This window comes from Gasterosteus aculeatus, chromosome 2 (genome assembly GCF_964276395.1).
Source record: "Gasterosteus aculeatus chromosome 2, fGasAcu3.hap1.1, whole genome shotgun sequence".
Taxonomy (NCBI): Eukaryota; Metazoa; Chordata; class Actinopteri; order Perciformes; family Gasterosteidae; genus Gasterosteus; species Gasterosteus aculeatus.
The window spans coordinates 21,707,229-21,721,957 of NC_135689.1; the positions used below are offsets into that span (position 1 = coordinate 21,707,229).

The 14,729-nt window shown below is 44.3% G+C and overlaps 60 non-coding genes and 3 pseudogenes across 60 annotated transcripts; all 63 read left to right on the forward strand.

Annotated features, from left to right (window-relative positions):
* The first annotated feature begins 33 nt into the window (after positions 1-33).
* Positions 34-152, forward strand: LOC144397517 (5S ribosomal RNA). Its single transcript, XR_013459663.1, has one exon. It is a non-coding gene; the product is annotated as a 5S ribosomal RNA (ribosomal RNA).
* Positions 153-269: 117 nt separating this feature from the next.
* LOC144390873 (5S ribosomal RNA) lies at positions 270-388 on the forward strand. The gene has a single exon (XR_013454663.1). It is a non-coding gene; the product is annotated as a 5S ribosomal RNA (ribosomal RNA).
* A 116-nt stretch (positions 389-504) lies between these two features.
* LOC144397776 (5S ribosomal RNA) lies at positions 505-623 on the forward strand. The gene has a single exon (XR_013459923.1). It is a non-coding gene; the product is annotated as a 5S ribosomal RNA (ribosomal RNA).
* Positions 624-740: 117 nt separating this feature from the next.
* Positions 741-859, forward strand: LOC144401197 (5S ribosomal RNA). Its single transcript, XR_013463132.1, has one exon. It is a non-coding gene; the product is annotated as a 5S ribosomal RNA (ribosomal RNA).
* A 117-nt stretch (positions 860-976) lies between these two features.
* Positions 977-1,095, forward strand: LOC144397880 (5S ribosomal RNA). The gene has a single exon (XR_013460027.1). It is a non-coding gene; the product is annotated as a 5S ribosomal RNA (ribosomal RNA).
* A 116-nt stretch (positions 1,096-1,211) lies between these two features.
* LOC144401198 (5S ribosomal RNA) lies at positions 1,212-1,330 on the forward strand. Its single transcript, XR_013463133.1, has one exon. It is a non-coding gene; the product is annotated as a 5S ribosomal RNA (ribosomal RNA).
* A 117-nt stretch (positions 1,331-1,447) lies between these two features.
* On the forward strand, positions 1,448-1,566 carry LOC144395402 (5S ribosomal RNA). The gene has a single exon (XR_013457536.1). It is a non-coding gene; the product is annotated as a 5S ribosomal RNA (ribosomal RNA).
* A 116-nt stretch (positions 1,567-1,682) lies between these two features.
* LOC144401702 (5S ribosomal RNA) lies at positions 1,683-1,801 on the forward strand. The gene has a single exon (XR_013463637.1). It is a non-coding gene; the product is annotated as a 5S ribosomal RNA (ribosomal RNA).
* Positions 1,802-1,918: 117 nt separating this feature from the next.
* Positions 1,919-2,037, forward strand: LOC144390874 (5S ribosomal RNA). Its single transcript, XR_013454673.1, has one exon. It is a non-coding gene; the product is annotated as a 5S ribosomal RNA (ribosomal RNA).
* A 116-nt stretch (positions 2,038-2,153) lies between these two features.
* On the forward strand, positions 2,154-2,272 carry LOC144401199 (5S ribosomal RNA). Its single transcript, XR_013463134.1, has one exon. It is a non-coding gene; the product is annotated as a 5S ribosomal RNA (ribosomal RNA).
* Positions 2,273-2,388: 116 nt separating this feature from the next.
* LOC144401713 (5S ribosomal RNA) lies at positions 2,389-2,507 on the forward strand. The gene has a single exon (XR_013463648.1). It is a non-coding gene; the product is annotated as a 5S ribosomal RNA (ribosomal RNA).
* Positions 2,508-2,624: 117 nt separating this feature from the next.
* LOC144390875 (5S ribosomal RNA) lies at positions 2,625-2,743 on the forward strand. Its single transcript, XR_013454676.1, has one exon. It is a non-coding gene; the product is annotated as a 5S ribosomal RNA (ribosomal RNA).
* A 116-nt stretch (positions 2,744-2,859) lies between these two features.
* On the forward strand, positions 2,860-2,978 carry LOC144395403 (5S ribosomal RNA). The gene has a single exon (XR_013457537.1). It is a non-coding gene; the product is annotated as a 5S ribosomal RNA (ribosomal RNA).
* A 117-nt stretch (positions 2,979-3,095) lies between these two features.
* On the forward strand, positions 3,096-3,214 carry LOC144397881 (5S ribosomal RNA). Its single transcript, XR_013460028.1, has one exon. It is a non-coding gene; the product is annotated as a 5S ribosomal RNA (ribosomal RNA).
* Positions 3,215-3,330: 116 nt separating this feature from the next.
* On the forward strand, positions 3,331-3,449 carry LOC144405062 (5S ribosomal RNA). Its single transcript, XR_013467004.1, has one exon. It is a non-coding gene; the product is annotated as a 5S ribosomal RNA (ribosomal RNA).
* A 116-nt stretch (positions 3,450-3,565) lies between these two features.
* LOC144405063 (5S ribosomal RNA) lies at positions 3,566-3,684 on the forward strand. Its single transcript, XR_013467005.1, has one exon. It is a non-coding gene; the product is annotated as a 5S ribosomal RNA (ribosomal RNA).
* A 116-nt stretch (positions 3,685-3,800) lies between these two features.
* Positions 3,801-3,919, forward strand: LOC144405064 (5S ribosomal RNA). The gene has a single exon (XR_013467006.1). It is a non-coding gene; the product is annotated as a 5S ribosomal RNA (ribosomal RNA).
* Positions 3,920-4,036: 117 nt separating this feature from the next.
* Positions 4,037-4,155, forward strand: LOC144390877 (5S ribosomal RNA). The gene has a single exon (XR_013454677.1). It is a non-coding gene; the product is annotated as a 5S ribosomal RNA (ribosomal RNA).
* A 116-nt stretch (positions 4,156-4,271) lies between these two features.
* On the forward strand, positions 4,272-4,390 carry LOC144401200 (5S ribosomal RNA). Its single transcript, XR_013463135.1, has one exon. It is a non-coding gene; the product is annotated as a 5S ribosomal RNA (ribosomal RNA).
* Positions 4,391-4,507: 117 nt separating this feature from the next.
* LOC144395404 (5S ribosomal RNA) lies at positions 4,508-4,626 on the forward strand. Its single transcript, XR_013457538.1, has one exon. It is a non-coding gene; the product is annotated as a 5S ribosomal RNA (ribosomal RNA).
* A 116-nt stretch (positions 4,627-4,742) lies between these two features.
* LOC144397651 (5S ribosomal RNA) lies at positions 4,743-4,861 on the forward strand. The gene has a single exon (XR_013459797.1). It is a non-coding gene; the product is annotated as a 5S ribosomal RNA (ribosomal RNA).
* Positions 4,862-4,978: 117 nt separating this feature from the next.
* LOC144401201 (5S ribosomal RNA) lies at positions 4,979-5,097 on the forward strand. The gene has a single exon (XR_013463136.1). It is a non-coding gene; the product is annotated as a 5S ribosomal RNA (ribosomal RNA).
* Positions 5,098-5,214: 117 nt separating this feature from the next.
* On the forward strand, positions 5,215-5,323 carry LOC144399888 (5S ribosomal RNA; annotated as a pseudogene).
* Positions 5,324-5,439: 116 nt separating this feature from the next.
* Positions 5,440-5,558, forward strand: LOC144401724 (5S ribosomal RNA). The gene has a single exon (XR_013463659.1). It is a non-coding gene; the product is annotated as a 5S ribosomal RNA (ribosomal RNA).
* A 117-nt stretch (positions 5,559-5,675) lies between these two features.
* Positions 5,676-5,794, forward strand: LOC144390881 (5S ribosomal RNA). Its single transcript, XR_013454684.1, has one exon. It is a non-coding gene; the product is annotated as a 5S ribosomal RNA (ribosomal RNA).
* Positions 5,795-5,910: 116 nt separating this feature from the next.
* LOC144395405 (5S ribosomal RNA) lies at positions 5,911-6,029 on the forward strand. Its single transcript, XR_013457539.1, has one exon. It is a non-coding gene; the product is annotated as a 5S ribosomal RNA (ribosomal RNA).
* Positions 6,030-6,145: 116 nt separating this feature from the next.
* Positions 6,146-6,264, forward strand: LOC144405065 (5S ribosomal RNA). The gene has a single exon (XR_013467007.1). It is a non-coding gene; the product is annotated as a 5S ribosomal RNA (ribosomal RNA).
* A 116-nt stretch (positions 6,265-6,380) lies between these two features.
* On the forward strand, positions 6,381-6,499 carry LOC144405066 (5S ribosomal RNA). Its single transcript, XR_013467008.1, has one exon. It is a non-coding gene; the product is annotated as a 5S ribosomal RNA (ribosomal RNA).
* Positions 6,500-6,616: 117 nt separating this feature from the next.
* On the forward strand, positions 6,617-6,735 carry LOC144390882 (5S ribosomal RNA). The gene has a single exon (XR_013454685.1). It is a non-coding gene; the product is annotated as a 5S ribosomal RNA (ribosomal RNA).
* A 116-nt stretch (positions 6,736-6,851) lies between these two features.
* Positions 6,852-6,970, forward strand: LOC144401203 (5S ribosomal RNA). The gene has a single exon (XR_013463138.1). It is a non-coding gene; the product is annotated as a 5S ribosomal RNA (ribosomal RNA).
* A 117-nt stretch (positions 6,971-7,087) lies between these two features.
* On the forward strand, positions 7,088-7,206 carry LOC144395406 (5S ribosomal RNA). Its single transcript, XR_013457540.1, has one exon. It is a non-coding gene; the product is annotated as a 5S ribosomal RNA (ribosomal RNA).
* A 116-nt stretch (positions 7,207-7,322) lies between these two features.
* LOC144397652 (5S ribosomal RNA) lies at positions 7,323-7,441 on the forward strand. Its single transcript, XR_013459798.1, has one exon. It is a non-coding gene; the product is annotated as a 5S ribosomal RNA (ribosomal RNA).
* A 117-nt stretch (positions 7,442-7,558) lies between these two features.
* LOC144398565 (5S ribosomal RNA) lies at positions 7,559-7,677 on the forward strand. Its single transcript, XR_013460712.1, has one exon. It is a non-coding gene; the product is annotated as a 5S ribosomal RNA (ribosomal RNA).
* A 116-nt stretch (positions 7,678-7,793) lies between these two features.
* On the forward strand, positions 7,794-7,912 carry LOC144401204 (5S ribosomal RNA). Its single transcript, XR_013463139.1, has one exon. It is a non-coding gene; the product is annotated as a 5S ribosomal RNA (ribosomal RNA).
* Positions 7,913-8,029: 117 nt separating this feature from the next.
* Positions 8,030-8,138, forward strand: LOC144399889 (5S ribosomal RNA; annotated as a pseudogene).
* Positions 8,139-8,254: 116 nt separating this feature from the next.
* On the forward strand, positions 8,255-8,373 carry LOC144401735 (5S ribosomal RNA). Its single transcript, XR_013463670.1, has one exon. It is a non-coding gene; the product is annotated as a 5S ribosomal RNA (ribosomal RNA).
* A 117-nt stretch (positions 8,374-8,490) lies between these two features.
* LOC144390886 (5S ribosomal RNA) lies at positions 8,491-8,609 on the forward strand. The gene has a single exon (XR_013454699.1). It is a non-coding gene; the product is annotated as a 5S ribosomal RNA (ribosomal RNA).
* Positions 8,610-8,725: 116 nt separating this feature from the next.
* LOC144401205 (5S ribosomal RNA) lies at positions 8,726-8,844 on the forward strand. Its single transcript, XR_013463140.1, has one exon. It is a non-coding gene; the product is annotated as a 5S ribosomal RNA (ribosomal RNA).
* A 117-nt stretch (positions 8,845-8,961) lies between these two features.
* Positions 8,962-9,080, forward strand: LOC144401206 (5S ribosomal RNA). Its single transcript, XR_013463141.1, has one exon. It is a non-coding gene; the product is annotated as a 5S ribosomal RNA (ribosomal RNA).
* A 117-nt stretch (positions 9,081-9,197) lies between these two features.
* On the forward strand, positions 9,198-9,306 carry LOC144399890 (5S ribosomal RNA; annotated as a pseudogene).
* A 116-nt stretch (positions 9,307-9,422) lies between these two features.
* LOC144401746 (5S ribosomal RNA) lies at positions 9,423-9,541 on the forward strand. Its single transcript, XR_013463681.1, has one exon. It is a non-coding gene; the product is annotated as a 5S ribosomal RNA (ribosomal RNA).
* Positions 9,542-9,658: 117 nt separating this feature from the next.
* On the forward strand, positions 9,659-9,777 carry LOC144390891 (5S ribosomal RNA). Its single transcript, XR_013454704.1, has one exon. It is a non-coding gene; the product is annotated as a 5S ribosomal RNA (ribosomal RNA).
* Positions 9,778-9,893: 116 nt separating this feature from the next.
* On the forward strand, positions 9,894-10,012 carry LOC144401207 (5S ribosomal RNA). Its single transcript, XR_013463142.1, has one exon. It is a non-coding gene; the product is annotated as a 5S ribosomal RNA (ribosomal RNA).
* A 117-nt stretch (positions 10,013-10,129) lies between these two features.
* Positions 10,130-10,248, forward strand: LOC144397882 (5S ribosomal RNA). Its single transcript, XR_013460029.1, has one exon. It is a non-coding gene; the product is annotated as a 5S ribosomal RNA (ribosomal RNA).
* Positions 10,249-10,364: 116 nt separating this feature from the next.
* On the forward strand, positions 10,365-10,483 carry LOC144405067 (5S ribosomal RNA). The gene has a single exon (XR_013467009.1). It is a non-coding gene; the product is annotated as a 5S ribosomal RNA (ribosomal RNA).
* A 116-nt stretch (positions 10,484-10,599) lies between these two features.
* Positions 10,600-10,718, forward strand: LOC144405068 (5S ribosomal RNA). The gene has a single exon (XR_013467010.1). It is a non-coding gene; the product is annotated as a 5S ribosomal RNA (ribosomal RNA).
* Positions 10,719-10,835: 117 nt separating this feature from the next.
* On the forward strand, positions 10,836-10,954 carry LOC144390893 (5S ribosomal RNA). Its single transcript, XR_013454707.1, has one exon. It is a non-coding gene; the product is annotated as a 5S ribosomal RNA (ribosomal RNA).
* A 116-nt stretch (positions 10,955-11,070) lies between these two features.
* On the forward strand, positions 11,071-11,189 carry LOC144401208 (5S ribosomal RNA). The gene has a single exon (XR_013463143.1). It is a non-coding gene; the product is annotated as a 5S ribosomal RNA (ribosomal RNA).
* Positions 11,190-11,306: 117 nt separating this feature from the next.
* LOC144399468 (5S ribosomal RNA) lies at positions 11,307-11,425 on the forward strand. Its single transcript, XR_013461614.1, has one exon. It is a non-coding gene; the product is annotated as a 5S ribosomal RNA (ribosomal RNA).
* Positions 11,426-11,541: 116 nt separating this feature from the next.
* On the forward strand, positions 11,542-11,660 carry LOC144397777 (5S ribosomal RNA). The gene has a single exon (XR_013459924.1). It is a non-coding gene; the product is annotated as a 5S ribosomal RNA (ribosomal RNA).
* Positions 11,661-11,777: 117 nt separating this feature from the next.
* Positions 11,778-11,896, forward strand: LOC144390896 (5S ribosomal RNA). The gene has a single exon (XR_013454711.1). It is a non-coding gene; the product is annotated as a 5S ribosomal RNA (ribosomal RNA).
* A 116-nt stretch (positions 11,897-12,012) lies between these two features.
* LOC144398820 (5S ribosomal RNA) lies at positions 12,013-12,131 on the forward strand. The gene has a single exon (XR_013460967.1). It is a non-coding gene; the product is annotated as a 5S ribosomal RNA (ribosomal RNA).
* A 116-nt stretch (positions 12,132-12,247) lies between these two features.
* On the forward strand, positions 12,248-12,366 carry LOC144399010 (5S ribosomal RNA). Its single transcript, XR_013461155.1, has one exon. It is a non-coding gene; the product is annotated as a 5S ribosomal RNA (ribosomal RNA).
* Positions 12,367-12,483: 117 nt separating this feature from the next.
* On the forward strand, positions 12,484-12,602 carry LOC144395407 (5S ribosomal RNA). The gene has a single exon (XR_013457541.1). It is a non-coding gene; the product is annotated as a 5S ribosomal RNA (ribosomal RNA).
* A 116-nt stretch (positions 12,603-12,718) lies between these two features.
* Positions 12,719-12,837, forward strand: LOC144401757 (5S ribosomal RNA). Its single transcript, XR_013463692.1, has one exon. It is a non-coding gene; the product is annotated as a 5S ribosomal RNA (ribosomal RNA).
* A 117-nt stretch (positions 12,838-12,954) lies between these two features.
* LOC144390898 (5S ribosomal RNA) lies at positions 12,955-13,073 on the forward strand. The gene has a single exon (XR_013454714.1). It is a non-coding gene; the product is annotated as a 5S ribosomal RNA (ribosomal RNA).
* A 116-nt stretch (positions 13,074-13,189) lies between these two features.
* LOC144401209 (5S ribosomal RNA) lies at positions 13,190-13,308 on the forward strand. The gene has a single exon (XR_013463144.1). It is a non-coding gene; the product is annotated as a 5S ribosomal RNA (ribosomal RNA).
* Positions 13,309-13,424: 116 nt separating this feature from the next.
* On the forward strand, positions 13,425-13,543 carry LOC144401768 (5S ribosomal RNA). Its single transcript, XR_013463703.1, has one exon. It is a non-coding gene; the product is annotated as a 5S ribosomal RNA (ribosomal RNA).
* A 117-nt stretch (positions 13,544-13,660) lies between these two features.
* On the forward strand, positions 13,661-13,779 carry LOC144390903 (5S ribosomal RNA). Its single transcript, XR_013454717.1, has one exon. It is a non-coding gene; the product is annotated as a 5S ribosomal RNA (ribosomal RNA).
* Positions 13,780-13,895: 116 nt separating this feature from the next.
* LOC144395408 (5S ribosomal RNA) lies at positions 13,896-14,014 on the forward strand. Its single transcript, XR_013457542.1, has one exon. It is a non-coding gene; the product is annotated as a 5S ribosomal RNA (ribosomal RNA).
* A 117-nt stretch (positions 14,015-14,131) lies between these two features.
* Positions 14,132-14,250, forward strand: LOC144397883 (5S ribosomal RNA). The gene has a single exon (XR_013460030.1). It is a non-coding gene; the product is annotated as a 5S ribosomal RNA (ribosomal RNA).
* Positions 14,251-14,366: 116 nt separating this feature from the next.
* Positions 14,367-14,485, forward strand: LOC144405069 (5S ribosomal RNA). Its single transcript, XR_013467011.1, has one exon. It is a non-coding gene; the product is annotated as a 5S ribosomal RNA (ribosomal RNA).
* A 116-nt stretch (positions 14,486-14,601) lies between these two features.
* LOC144405071 (5S ribosomal RNA) lies at positions 14,602-14,720 on the forward strand. The gene has a single exon (XR_013467013.1). It is a non-coding gene; the product is annotated as a 5S ribosomal RNA (ribosomal RNA).
* Positions 14,721-14,729: the final 9 nt, after the last annotated feature.

Consider the following 14,729-nt stretch of genomic DNA (forward strand, 5'->3'; position numbering starts at 1 on the left):
CATTTTAAAAGATTAGGAAGAGGACATACAGTTGCTTACGGCCATACCTCTCTGGCTCCGCCTGATCTCGTCAGATCTCAGAAGCTAAGCAGAGTAGGGCCTGGTTAGTACTTGGATGGAAGACCGCCTGGGAATCCCAGGTGCTGTGAGCTTTTTCATTTCTCTCTCTGGAAGAAATCGAGAAGGCATTAGAAAGTGACTCCTTTTTCATTATCTAAACTCCAAAACCTTTGACACATTTTAAAATATTAGGAAGAGGACATACAGTTGCTTACGGCCATACCTCTCTGGCTTCGCCTGATCTCGTCTGATCTCAGAAGCTAAGCAGAGTAGGGCCTGGTTAGTACTTGGATGGAAGACCGCCTGGGAATCCCAGGTGCTGTAAGCTTTTTTATTTCGATCTGTAAAAGACACAAAGAAGAACTTAGAAAGTGACTCCATTTCATTGTCAAAACTCCAAAACCTTTGACACATTTTAAAAGATTAGGTAGAGGACATACAGTTGCTTACGGCCATACCTCTCTGGCTCCGCCTGATCTCGTCTGATCTCAGAAGCTAAGCAGAGTAGGGCCTGGTTAGTACTTGGATGGAAGACCGCCTGGGAATCCCAGGTGCTGTGAGCTTTTTCATTTCTCTCTCTGGAAGAAATCGAGAAGGCATTAGAAAGTGACTCCTTTTTCATTATCTAAACTCCAAAACCTTTGACACATTTTAAAATATTAGGAAGAGGACATACAGTTGCTTACGGCCATACCTCTCTGGCTCCGCCTGATCTCGTCTGATCTCAGAAGCTAAGCAGAGTAGGGCCTGGTTAGTACTTGGATGGAAGACCGCCTGGGAATCCCAGGTGCCGTAAGCTTTTTCATTTCTCTCTCTGGAAGAAATCGAGAAGGCATTAGAAAGTGACTCCTTTTTCATTATCAAAACTCCAAAACCTTAGACACATTTTAAAAGATTAGGAAGAGGACATACAGTTGCTTACGGCCATACCTCTCTGGCTCTGCCTGATCTCGTCTGATCTCAGAAGCTAAGCAGAGTAGGGCCTGGTTAGTACTTGGATGGAAGACCGCCTGGGAATCCCAGGTGCTGTAAGCTTTTTCATTTCGATCTGTAAAAGACACAGAGAAGGCCTTAGAAAGTGACTCCATTTCATTGTCAAAACTACAAAACCTTTGACACATTTTAAAAGATTAGGAAGAGGACATACAGTTGCTTACGGCCATACCTCTCTGGCTCCGCCTGATCTCGTCTGATCTCAGAAGCTAAGCAGAGTAGGGCCTGGTTAGTACTTGGATGGAAGACCGCCTGGGAATCCCAGGTGCCGTAAGCTTTTTCATTTCTCTCTCTGGAAGAAATCGAGAAGGCATTAGAAAGTGACTCCTTTTTCATTGTCAAAACTACAAAACCTTTGACACATTTTAAAAGATTAGGTAGAGGACATACAGTTGCTTACGGCCATACCTCTCTGGCTCCGCCTGATCTCGTCTGATCTCAGAAGCTAAGCAGAGTAGGGCCTGGTTAGTACTTGGATGGAAGACCGCCTGGGAATCCCAGGTGCTGTAAGCTTTTTCATTTCGATCTGTAACAGACACAGAGAAGGCCTTAGAAAGTGACTCCATTTCATTGTCAAAACTACAAAACCTTTGACACATTTTAAAAGATTAGGAAGAGGACATACAGTTGCTTACGGCCATACCTCTCTGGCTCCGCCTGATCTCGTCAGATCTCAGAAGCTAAGCAGAGTAGGGCCTGGTTAGTACTTGGATGGAAGACCGCCTGGGAATCCCAGGTGCCGTAAGCTTTTTCATTTCTCTCTCTGGAAGAAATCGAGAAGGCATTAGAAAGTGACTCCTTTTTCATTATCTAAACTCCAAAACCTTTGACACATTTTAAAATATTAGGAAGAGGACATACAGTTGCTTACGGCCATACCTCTCTGGCTTCGCCTGATCTCGTCTGATCTCAGAAGCTAAGCAGAGTAGGGCCTGGTTAGTACTTGGATGGAAGACCGCCTGGGAATCCCAGGTGCTGTAAGCTTATTTATTTCGATCTGTAAAAGACACAAAGAAGAACTTAGAAAGTGACTCCATTTCATTGTCAAAACTCCAAAACCTTTGACACATTTTAAAAGATTAGGTAGAGGACATAAGGTTGCTTACGGCCATACCTCTCTGGCTCCGCCTGATCTCGTCTGATCTCAGAAGCTAAGCAGAGTAGGGCCTGGTTAGTACTTGGATGGAAGACCGCCTGGGAATCCCAGGTGCCGTAAGCTTTTTCATTTCGATCTGTAACAGACACAGAGAAGGCCTTAGAAAGTGACTCCATTTCATTGTCAAAACTACAAAACCTTTGACACATTTTAAAAGATTAGGAAGAGGACATACAGTTGCTTACGGCCATACCTCTCTGGCTCCGCCTGATCTCGTCAGATCTCAGAAGCTAAGCAGAGTAGGGCCTGGTTAGTACTTGGATGGAAGACCGCCTGGGAATCCCAGGTGCCGTAAGCTTTTTCATTTCTCTCTCTGGAAGAAATCGAGAAGGCATTAGAAAGTGACTCCTTTTTCATTATCTAAACTCCAAAACCTTTGACACATTTTAAAATATTAGGAAGAGGACATACAGTTGCTTACGGCCATACCTCTCTGGCTTCGCCTGATCTCGTCTGATCTCAGAAGCTAAGCAGAGTAGGGCCTGGTTAGTACTTGGATGGAAGACCGCCTGGGAATCCCAGGTGCTGTAAGCTTTTTTATTTCGATCTGTAAAAGACACAAAGAAGAACTTAGAAAGTGACTCCATTTCATTGTCAAAACTCCAAAACCTTTGACACATTTTAAAAGATTAGGTAGAGGACATAAGGTTGCTTACGGCCATACCTCTCTGGCTCCGCCTGATCTCGTCTGATCTCAGAAGCTAAGCAGAGTAGGGCCTGGTTAGTACTTGGATGGAAGACCGCCTGGGAATCCCAGGTGCTGTAAGCTTTTTCATTTCTCTCTCTGGAAGAAATCGAGAAGGCATTAGAAAGTGACTCCTTTTTCATTATCAAAACTCCAAAACCTTAGACACATTTTAAAAGATTAGGAAGAGGACATACAGTTGCTTACGGCCATACCTCTCTGGCTCTGCCTGATCTCGTCTGATCTCAGAAGCTAAGCAGAGTAGGGCCTGGTTAGTACTTGGATGGAAGACCGCCTGGGAATCCCAGGTGCTGTAAGCTTTTTCATTTCGATCTGTAAAAGACAAAGAGAAGGCCTTAGAAAGTGACTCCATTTCTTTGTCAAAACTACAAAACCTTTGACACATTTTAAAAGATTAGGAAGAGGACATACAGTTGCTTACGGCCATACCTCTCTGGCTCCGCCTGATCTCGTCAGATCTCAGAAGCTAAGCAGAGTAGGGCCTGGTTAGTACTTGGATGGAAGACCGCCTGGGAATCCCAGGTGCTGTAAGCTTTTTCATTTCGATCTGTAAAAGACACAGAGAAGGCCTTAGAAAGTGACTCCATTTCTTTGTCAAAACTACAAAACCTTTGACACATTTTAAAAGATTAGGAAGAGGACATACAGTTGCTTACGGCCATACCTCTCTGGCTCCGCCTGATCTCGTCAGATCTCAGAAGCTAAGCAGAGTAGGGCCTGGTTAGTACTTGGATGGAAGACCGCCTGGGAATCCCAGGTGCTGTAAGCTTTTTCATTTCGATCTGTAAAAGACACAGAGAAGGCCTTAGAAAGTGACTCCATTTCATTGTCAAAACTACAAAACCTTTGACACATTTTAAAAGATTAGGAAGAGGACATACAGTTGCTTACGGCCATACCTCTCTGGCTCCGCCTGATCTCGTCAGATCTCAGAAGCTAAGCAGAGTAGGGCCTGGTTAGTACTTGGATGGAAGACCGCCTGGGAATCCCAGGTGCTGTAAGCTTTTTCATTTCTCTCTCTGGAAGAAATCGAGAAGGCATTAGAAAGTGACTCCTTTTTCATTATCTAAACTCCAAAACCTTTGACACATTTTAAAATATTAGGAAGAGGACATACAGTTGCTTACGGCCATACCTCTCTGGCTTCGCCTGATCTCGTCTGATCTCAGAAGCTAAGCAGAGTAGGGCCTGGTTAGTACTTGGATGGAAGACCGCCTGGGAATCCCAGGTGCTGTAAGCTTTTTCATTTCGATCTGTAAAAGACACAGAGAAGGCCTTAGAAAGTGACTCCATTTAATTGTCAAAACTACAAAACCTTTGACACATTTTAAAAGATTAGGTAGAGGACATACAGTTGCTTACGGCCATACCTCTCTGGCTCCGCCTGATCTCGTCTGATCTCAGAAGCTAAGCAGAGTAGGGCCTGGTTAGTACTTGGATGGAAGACCGCCTGGGAATCCCAGGTGCCGTAAGCTTTTTCATTTCTCTCTCTGGAAGAAATCGAGAAGGCCTTAGAAAGTGACTCCTTTTTCATTATCAAAACTCCAAAACCTTTGACACATTTTAAAAGATTAGGAAGAGGACATACAGTTGCTTACGGCCATACCTCTCTGGCTCCGCCTGATCTCGTCTGATCTCAGAAGCTAAGCAGAGTAGGGCCTGGTTAGTACTTGGATGGAAGACCGCCTGGGAATCCCAGGTGCTGTAAGCTTTTTCATTTCGATCTGTAAAAGACACAGAGAAGGCCTTAGAAAGTGACTCCATTTCATTGTCAAAACTACAAAACCTTTGACACATTTTAAAAGATTAGGAAGAGGACATACAGTTTCTTACGGCCATACCTCTCTGGCTCCGCCTGATCTCGTCTGATCTCAGAAGCTAAGCAGAGTAGGGCCTGGTTAGTACTTGGATGGAAGACCGCCTGGGAATCCCAGGTGCCGTAAGCTTTTTCATTTCTCTCTCTGGAAGAAATCGAGAAGGCATTAGAAAGTGACTCCTTTTTCATTATCAAAACTCCAAAACCTTTGACACATTTTAAAAGATTAGGTAGAGGACATACAGTTGCTTACGGCCATACCTCTCTGGCTCCGCCTGATCTCGTCTGATCTCAGAAGCTAAGCAGAGTAGGGCCTGGTTAGTACTTGGATGGAAGACCGCCTGGGAATCCCAGGTGCCGTAAGCTTTTTCATTTCTCTCTCTGGAAGAAATCGAGAAGGCATTAGAAAGTGACTCCTTTTTCATTATCAAAACTCCAAAACCTTTGACACATTTTAAAAGATTAGGAAGAGGACATACAGTTGCTTACAGCCATACCTCTCTGGCTCCGTCTGATCTCAGAAGCTAAGCAGAGTAGGGCCTGGTTAGTACTTGGATGGAAGACCGCCTGGGAATCCCAGGTGCTGTAAGCTTTTTCATTTCGATCTGTAAAAGACACAGAGAAGGCCTTAGAAAGTGACTCCATTTCATTGTCAAAACTACAAAACCTTTGACACATTTTAAAAGATTAGGAAGAGGACATACAGTTGCTTACGGCCATACCTCTCTGGCTCCGCCTGATCTCGTCAGATCTCAGAAGCTAAGCAGAGTAGGGCCTGGTTAGTACTTGGATGGAAGACCGCCTGGGAATCCCAGGTGCCGTAAGCTTTTTCATTTCTCTCTCTGGAAGAAATCGAGAAGGCATTAGAAAGTGACTCCTTTTTCATTATCTAAACTCCAAAACCTTTGACACATTTTAAAATATTAGGAAGAGGACATACAGTTGCTTACGGCCATACCTCTCTGGCTTCGCCTGATCTCGTCTGATCTCAGAAGCTAAGCAGAGTAGGGCCTGGTTAGTACTTGGATGGAAGACCGCCTGGGAATCCCAGGTGCTGTAAGCTTTTTTATTTCGATCTGTAAAAGACACAAAGAAGAACTTAGAAAGTGACTCCATTTCATTGTCAAAACTCCAAAACCTTTGACACATTTTAAAAGATTAGGTAGAGGACATAAGGTTGCTTACGGCCATACCTCTCTGGCTCCGCCTGATCTCGTCTGATCTCAGAAGCTAAGCAGAGTAGGGCCTGGTTAGTACTTGGATGGAAGACCGCCTGGGAATCCCAGGTGCTGTAAGCTTTTTCATTTCGATCTGTAAAAGACAAAGAGAAGGCCTTAGAAAGTGACTCCATTTCTTTGTCAAAACTACAAAACCTTTGACACATTTTAAAAGATTAGGAAGAGGACATACAGTTGCTTACGGCCATACCTCTCTGGCTCCGCCTGATCTCGTCAGATCTCAGAAGCTAAGCAGAGTAGGGCCTGGTTAGTACTTGGATGGAAGACCGCCTGGGAATCCCAGGTGCTGTAAGCTTTTTCATTTCGATCTGTAAAAGACACAGAGAAGGCCTTAGAAAGTGACTCCATTTCTTTGTCAAAACTACAAAACCTTTGACACATTTTAAAAGATTAGGAAGAGGACATACAGTTGCTTACGGCCATACCTCTCTGGCTCCGCCTGATCTCGTCAGATCTCAGAAGCTAAGCAGAGTAGGGCCTGGTTAGTACTTGGATGGAAGACCGCCTGGGAATCCCAGGTGCTGTAAGCTTTTTCATTTCTCTCTCTGGAAGAAATCGAGAAGGCATTAGAAAGTGACTCCTTTTTCATTATCTAAACTCCAAAACCTTTGACACATTTTAAAATATTAGGAAGAGGACATACAGTTGCTTACGGCCATACCTCTCTGGCTTCGCCTGATCTCGTCTGATCTCAGAAGCTAAGCAGAGTAGGGCCTGGTTAGTACTTGGATGGAAGACCGCCTGGGAATCCCAGGTGCTGTAAGCTTTTTCATTTCGATCTGTAAAAGACACAGAGAAGGCCTTAGAAAGTGACTCCATTTAATTGTCAAAACTACAAAACCTTTGACACATTTTAAAAGATTAGGTAGAGGACATACAGTTGCTTACGGCCATACCTCTCTGGCTCCGCCTGATCTCGTCTGATCTCAGAAGCTAAGCAGAGTAGGGCCTGGTTAGTACTTGGATGGAAGACCGCCTGGGAATCCCAGGTGCCGTAAGCTTTTTCATTTCTCTCTCTGGAAGAAATCGAGAAGGCCTTAGAAAGTGACTCCTTTTTCATTATCAAAACTCCAAAACCTTTGACACATTTTAAAAGATTAGGAAGAGGACATACAGTTGCTTACGGCCATACCTCTCTGGCTCCGCCTGATCTCGTCTGATCTCAGAAGCTAAGCAGAGTAGGGCCTGGTTAGTACTTGGATGGAAGACCGCCTGGGAATCCCAGGTGCTGTAAGCTTTTTCATTTCGATCTGTAAAAGACACAGAGAAGGCCTTAGAAAGTGACTCCATTTCATTGTCAAAACTACAAAACCTTTGACACATTTTAAAAGATTAGGAAGAGGACATACAGTTTCTTACGGCCATACCTCTCTGGCTCCGCCTGATCTCGTCTGATCTCAGAAGCTAAGCAGAGTAGGGCCTGGTTAGTACTTGGATGGAAGACCGCCTGGGAATCCCAGGTGCCGTAAGCTTTTTCATTTCTCTCTCTGGAAGAAATCGAGAAGGCATTAGAAAGTGACTCCTTTTTCATTATCAAAACTCCAAAACCTTTGACACATTTTAAAAGATTAGGAAGAGGACATACAGTTGCTTACGGCCATACCTCTCTGGCTCCGCCTGATCTCGTCTGATCTCAGAAGCTAAGCAGAGTAGGGCCTGGTTAGTACTTGGATGGAAGACCGCCTGGGAATCCCAGGTGCTGTACGCTTTTTCATTTCGATCTGTAAAAGACACAGAGAAGGCCTTAGAAAGTGACTCCATTTAATTGTCAAAACTACAAAACCTTTGACACATTTTAAAAGATTAGGTAGAGGACATACAGTTGCTTACGGCCATACCTCTCTGGCTCCGCCTGATCTCGTCTGATCTCAGAAGCTAAGCAGAGTAGGGCCTGGTTAGTACTTGGATGGAAGACCGCCTGGGAATCCCAGGTGCCGTAAGCTTTTTCATTTCTCTCTCTGGAAGAAATCGAGAAGGCATTAGAAAGTGACTCCTTTTTCATTATCAAAACTCCAAAACCTTTGACACATTTTAAAAGATTAGGAAGAGGACATACAGTTGCTTACAGCCATACCTCTCTGGCTCCGTCTGATCTCAGAAGCTAAGCAGAGTAGGGCCTGGTTAGTACTTGGATGGAAGACCGCCTGGGAATCCCAGGTGCTGTAAGCTTTTTCATTTCGATCTGTAAAAGACACAGAGAAGGCCTTAGAAAGTGACTCCATTTCATTGTCAAAACTACAAAACCTTTGACACATTTTAAAAGATTAGGAAGAGGACATACAGTTGCTTACGGCCATACCTCTCTGGCTCCGCCTGATCTCGTCAGATCTCAGAAGCTAAGCAGAGTAGGGCCTGGTTAGTACTTGGATGGAAGACCGCCTGGGAATCCCAGGTGCCGTAAGCTTTTTCATTTCTCTCTCTGGAAGAAATCGAGAAGGCATTAGAAAGTGACTCCTTTTTCATTATCTAAACTCCAAAACCTTTGACACATTTTAAAATATTAGGAAGAGGACATACAGTTGCTTACGGCCATACCTCTCTGGCTTCGCCTGATCTCGTCTGATCTCAGAAGCTAAGCAGAGTAGGGCCTGGTTAGTACTTGGATGGAAGACCGCCTGGGAATCCCAGGTGCTGTAAGCTTTTTTATTTCGATCTGTAAAAGACACAAAGAAGAACTTAGAAAGTGACTCCATTTCATTGTCAAAACTCCAAAACCTTTGACACATTTTAAAAGATTAGGTAGAGGACATACAGTTGCTTACGGCCATACCTCTCTGGCTCCGCCTGATCTCGTCTGATCTCAGAAGCTAAGCAGAGTAGGGCCTGGTTAGTACTTGGATGGAAGACCGCCTGGGAATCCCAGGTGCCGTAAGCTTTTTCATTTCTCTCTCTGGAAGAAATCGAGAAGGCATTAGAAAGTGACTCCTTTTTCATTATCAAAACTCCAAAACCTTAGACACATTTTAAAAGATTAGGAAGAGGACATACAGTTGCTTACGGCCATACCTCTCTGGCTCCGCCTGATCTCGTCTGATCTCAGAAGCTAAGCAGAGTAGGGCCTGGTTAGTACTTGGATGGAAGACCGCCTGGGAATCCCAGGTGCCGTAAGCTTTTTCATTTCTCTCTCTGGAAGAAATCGAGAAGGCATTAGAAAGTGACTCCTTTTTCATTATCAAAACTCCAAAACCTTTGACACATTTTAAAAGATTAGGAAGAGGACATACAGTTGCTTACAGCCATACCTCTCTGGCTCCGTCTGATCTCAGAAGCTAAGCAGAGTAGGGCCTGGTTAGTACTTGGATGGAAGACCGCCTGGGAATCCCAGGTGCTGTAAGCTTTTTCATTTCGATCTGTAAAAGACACAGAGAAGGCCTTAGAAAGTGACTCCATTTCATTGTCAAAACTACAAAACCTTTGACACATTTTAAAAGATTAGGAAGAGGACATACAGTTGCTTACGGCCATACCTCTCTGGCTCCGCCTGATCTCGTCAGATCTCAGAAGCTAAGCAGAGTAGGGCCTGGTTAGTACTTGGATGGAAGACCGCCTGGGAATCCCAGGTGCCGTAAGCTTTTTCATTTCTCTCTCTGGAAGAAATCGAGAAGGCATTAGAAAGTGACTCCTTTTTCATTATCTAAACTCCAAAACCTTTGACACATTTTAAAATATTAGGAAGAGGACATACAGTTGCTTACGGCCATACCTCTCTGGCTTCGCCTGATCTCGTCTGATCTCAGAAGCTAAGCAGAGTAGGGCCTGGTTAGTACTTGGATGGAAGACCGCCTGGGAATCCCAGGTGCTGTAAGCTTTTTTATTTCGATCTGTAAAAGACACAAAGAAGAACTTAGAAAGTGACTCCATTTCATTGTCAAAACTCCAAAACCTTTGACACATTTTAAAAGATTAGGTAGAGGACATACAGTTGCTTACGGCCATACCTCTCTGGCTCCGCCTGATCTCGTCTGATCTCAGAAGCTAAGCAGAGTAGGGCCTGGTTAGTACTTGGATGGAAGACCGCCTGGGAATCCCAGGTGCCGTAAGCTTTTTCATTTCTCTCTCTGGAAGAAATCGAGAAGGCATTAGAAAGTGACTCCTTTTTCATTATCAAAACTCCAAAACCTTAGACACATTTTAAAAGATTAGGAAGAGGACATACAGTTGCTTACGGCCATACCTCTCTGGCTCTGCCTGATCTCGTCTGATCTCAGAAGCTAAGCAGAGTAGGGCCTGGTTAGTACTTGGATGGAAGACCGCCTGGGAATCCCAGGTGCTGTAAGCTTTTTCATTTCGATCTGTAAAAGACACAGAGAAGGCCTTAGAAAGTGACTCCATTTCTTTGTCAAAACTACAAAACCTTTGACACATTTTAAAAGATTAGGAAGAGGACATACAGTTGCTTACGGCCATACCTCTCTGGCTCCGCCTGATCTCGTCAGATCTCAGAAGCTAAGCAGAGTAGGGCCTGGTTAGTACTTGGATGGAAGACCGCCTGGGAATCCCAGGTGCTGTAAGCTTTTTCATTTCGATCTGTAAAAGACACAGAGAAGGCCTTAGAAAGTGACTCCATTTCATTGTCAAAACTACAAAACCTTTGACACATTTTAAAAGATTAGGAAGAGGACATACAGTTGCTTACGGCCATACCTCTCTGGCTCCGCCTGATCTCGTCAGATCTCAGAAGCTAAGCAGAGTAGGGCCTGGTTAGTACTTGGATGGAAGACCGCCTGGGAATCCCAGGTGCTGTAAGCTTTTTCATTTCTCTCTCTGGAAGAAATCGAGAAGGCATTAGAAAGTGACTCCTTTTTCATTATCTAAACTCCAAAACCTTTGACACATTTTAAAATATTAGGAAGAGGACATACAGTTGCTTACGGCCATACCTCTCTGGCTTCGCCTGATCTCGTCTGATCTCAGAAGCTAAGCAGAGTAGGGCCTGGTTAGTACTTGGATGGAAGACCGCCTGGGAATCCCAGGTGCTGTAAGCTTTTTCATTTCGATCTGTAAAAGACACAAAGAAGAACTTAGAAAGTGACTCCATTTAATTGTCAAAACTACAAAACCTTTGACACATTTTAAAAGATTAGGTAGAGGACATACAGTTGCTTACGGCCATACCTCTCTGGCTCCGCCTGATCTCGTCTGATCTCAGAAGCTAAGCAGAGTAGGGCCTGGTTAGTACTTGGATGGAAGACCGCCTGGGAATCCCAGGTGCCGTAAGCTTTTTCATTTCTCTCTCTGGAAGAAATCGAGAAGGCCTTAGAAAGTGACTCCTTTTTCATTATCAAAACTCCAAAACCTTTGACACATTTTAAAAGATTAGGAAGAGGACATACAGTTGCTTACGGCCATACCTCTCTGGCTCCGCCTGATCTCGTCTGATCTCAGAAGCTAAGCAGAGTAGGGCCTGGTTAGTACTTGGATGGAAGACAGCCTGGGAATCCCAGGTGCTGTAAGCTTTTTCATTTCGATCTGTAAAAGACACAGAGAAGGCCTTAGAAAGTGACTCCATTTCATTGTCAAAACTACAAAACCTTTGACACATTTTAAAAGATTAGGTAGAGGACATACAGTTGCTTACGGCCATACCTCTCTGGCTCCGCCTGATCTCGTCTGATCTCAGAAGCTAAGCAGAGTAGGGCCTGGTTAGTACTTGGATGGAAGACCGCCTGGGAATCCCAGGTGCTGTGAGCTTTTTCATTTCTCTCTCTGGAAGAAATCGAGAAGGCATTAGAAAGTGACTCCTTTTTCATTATCTAAACTCCAAAACCTTTGACACATTTTAAAATATTAGGAAGAGGACATACAGTTGCTTACGGCCATACCTCTCTGGCTTCGCCTGATCTCGTCTGATCTCAGAAGCTAAGCAGAGTAGGGCCTGGTTAGTACTTGGATGGAAGACCGCCTGGGAATCCCAGGTGCTGTAAGCTTTTTCATTTCGATCTGTAAAAGACACAGAGAAGGCCTTAGAAAGTGACTCCATTTAATTGTCAAAACTACAAAACCTTTGACACATTTTAAAAGATTAGGTAGAGGACATACAGTTGCTTACGGCCATACCTCTCTGGCTCCGCCTGATCTCGTCTGATCTCAGAAGCTAAGCAGAGTAGGGCCTGGTTAGTACTTGGATGGAAGACCGCCTGGAAATCCCAGGTGCTGTAAGCTTTTTCATTTCGATCTGTAAAAGACACAGAGAAGGCCTTAGAAAGTGACTCCATTTCATTGTCAAAACTACAAAACCTTTGACACATTTTAAAAGATTAGGAAGAGGACATACAGTTGCTTACGGCCATACCTCTCTGGCTCGGCCTGATCTCGTCTGATCTCAGAAGCTAAGCAGAGTAGGGCCTGGTTAGTACTTGGATGGAAGACCGCCTGGGAATCCCAGGTGCCGTAAGCTTTTTCATTTCTCTCTCTGGAAGAAATCGAGAAGGCATTAGAAAGTGACTCCTTTTTCATTGTCAAAACTACAAAACCTTTGACACATTTTAAAAGATTAGGTAGAGGACATACAGTTGCTTACGGCCATACCTCTCTGGCTCCGCCTGATCTCGTCTGATCTCAGAAGCTAAGCAGAGTAGGGCCTGGTTAGTACTTGGATGGAAGACCGCCTGGGAATCCCAGGTGCTGTAAGCTTTTTCATTTCGATCTGTAACAGACACAGAGAAGGCCTTAGAAAGTGACTCCATTTCATTGTCAAAACTACAAAACCTTTGACACATTTTAAAAGATTAGGAAGAGGACATACAGTTGCTTACGGCCATACCTCTCTGGCTCCGCCTGATCTCGTCAGATCTCAGAAGCTAAGCAGAGTAGGGCCTGGTTAGTACTTGGATGGAAGACCGCCTGGGAATCCCAGGTGCCGTAAGCTTTTTCATTTCTCTCTCTGGAAGAAATCGAGAAGGCATTAGAAAGTGACTCCTTTTTCATTATCTAAACTCCAAAACCTTTGACACATTTTAAAATATTAGGAAGAGGACATACAGTTGCTTACGGCCATACCTCTCTGGCTTCGCCTGATCTCGTCTGATCTCAGAAGCTAAGCAGAGTAGGGCCTGGTTAGTACTTGGATGGAAGACCGCCTGGGAATCCCAGGTGCTGTAAGCTTTTTTATTTCGATCTGTAAAAGACACAAAGAAGAACTTAGAAAGTGACTCCATTTCATTGTCAAAACTCCAAAACCTTTGACACATTTTAAAAGATTAGGTAGAGGACATAAGGTTGCTTACGGCCATACCTCTCTGGCTCCGCCTGATCTCGTCTGATCTCAGAAGCTAAGCAGAGTAGGGCCTGGTTAGTACTTGGATGGAAGACCGCCTGGGAATCCCAGGTGCCGTAAGCTTTTTCATTTCGATCTGTAACAGACACAGAGAAGGCCTTAGAAAGTGACTCCATTTCATTGTCAAAACTACAAAACCTTTGACACATTTTAAAAGATTAGGAAGAGGACATACAGTTGCTTACGGCCATACCTCTCTGGCTCCGCCTGATCTCGTCAGATCTCAGAAGCTAAGCAGAGTAGGGCCTGGTTAGTACTTGGATGGAAGACCGCCTGGGAATCCCAGGTGCCGTAAGCTTTTTCATTTCTCTCTCTGGAAGAAATCGAGAAGGCATTAGAAAGTGACTCCTTTTTCATTATCTAAACTCCAAAACCTTTGACACATTTTAAAATATTAGGAAGAGGACATACAGTTGCTTACGGCCATACCTCTCTGGCTTCGCCTGATCTCGTCTGATCTCAGAAGCTAAGCAGAGTAGGGCCTGGTTAGTACTTGGATGGAAGACCGCCTGGGAATCCCAGGTGCTGTAAGCTTTTTTATTTCGATCTGTAAAAGACACAAAGAAGAACTTAGAAAGTGACTCCATTTCATTGTCAAAACTCCAAAACCTTTGACACATTTTAAAAGATTAGGTAGAGGACATAAGGTTGCTTACGGCCATACCTCTCTGGCTCCGCCTGATCTCGTCTGATCTCAGAAGCTAAGCAGAGTAGGGCCTGGTTAGTACTTGGATGGAAGACCGCCTGGGAATCCCAGGTGCTGTAAGCTTTTTCATTTCTCTCTCTGGAAGAAATCGAGAAGGCATTAGAAAGTGACTCCTTTTTCATTATCAAAACTCCAAAACCTTAGACACATTTTAAAAGATTAGGAAGAGGACATACAGTTGCTTACGGCCATACCTCTCTGGCTCTGCCTGATCTCGTCTGATCTCAGAAGCTAAGCAGAGTAGGGCCTGGTTAGTACTTGGATGGAAGACCGCCTGGGAATCCCAGGTGCTGTAAGCTTTTTCATTTCGATCTGTAAAAGACAAAGAGAAGGCCTTAGAAAGTGACTCCATTTCTTTGTCAAAACTACAAAACCTTTGACACATTTTAAAAGATTAGGAAGAGGACATACAGTTGCTTACGGCCATACCTCTCTGGCTCCGCCTGATCTCGTCAGATCTCAGAAGCTAAGCAGAGTAGGGCCTGGTTAGTACTTGGATGGAAGACCGCCTGGGAATCCCAGGTGCTGTAAGCTTTTTCATTTCGATCTGTAAAAGACACAGAGAAGGCCTTAGAAAGTGACTCCATTTCTTTGTCAAAACTACAAAACCTTTGACACATTTTAAAAGATTAGGAAGAGGACATACAGTTGCTTACGGCCATACCTCTCTGGCTCCGCCTGATCTCGTCAGATCTCAGAAGCTAAGCAGAGTAGGGCCTGGTTAGTACTTGGATGGAAGACCGCCTGGGAATCCCAGGTGCTGTAAGCTTTTTCATTT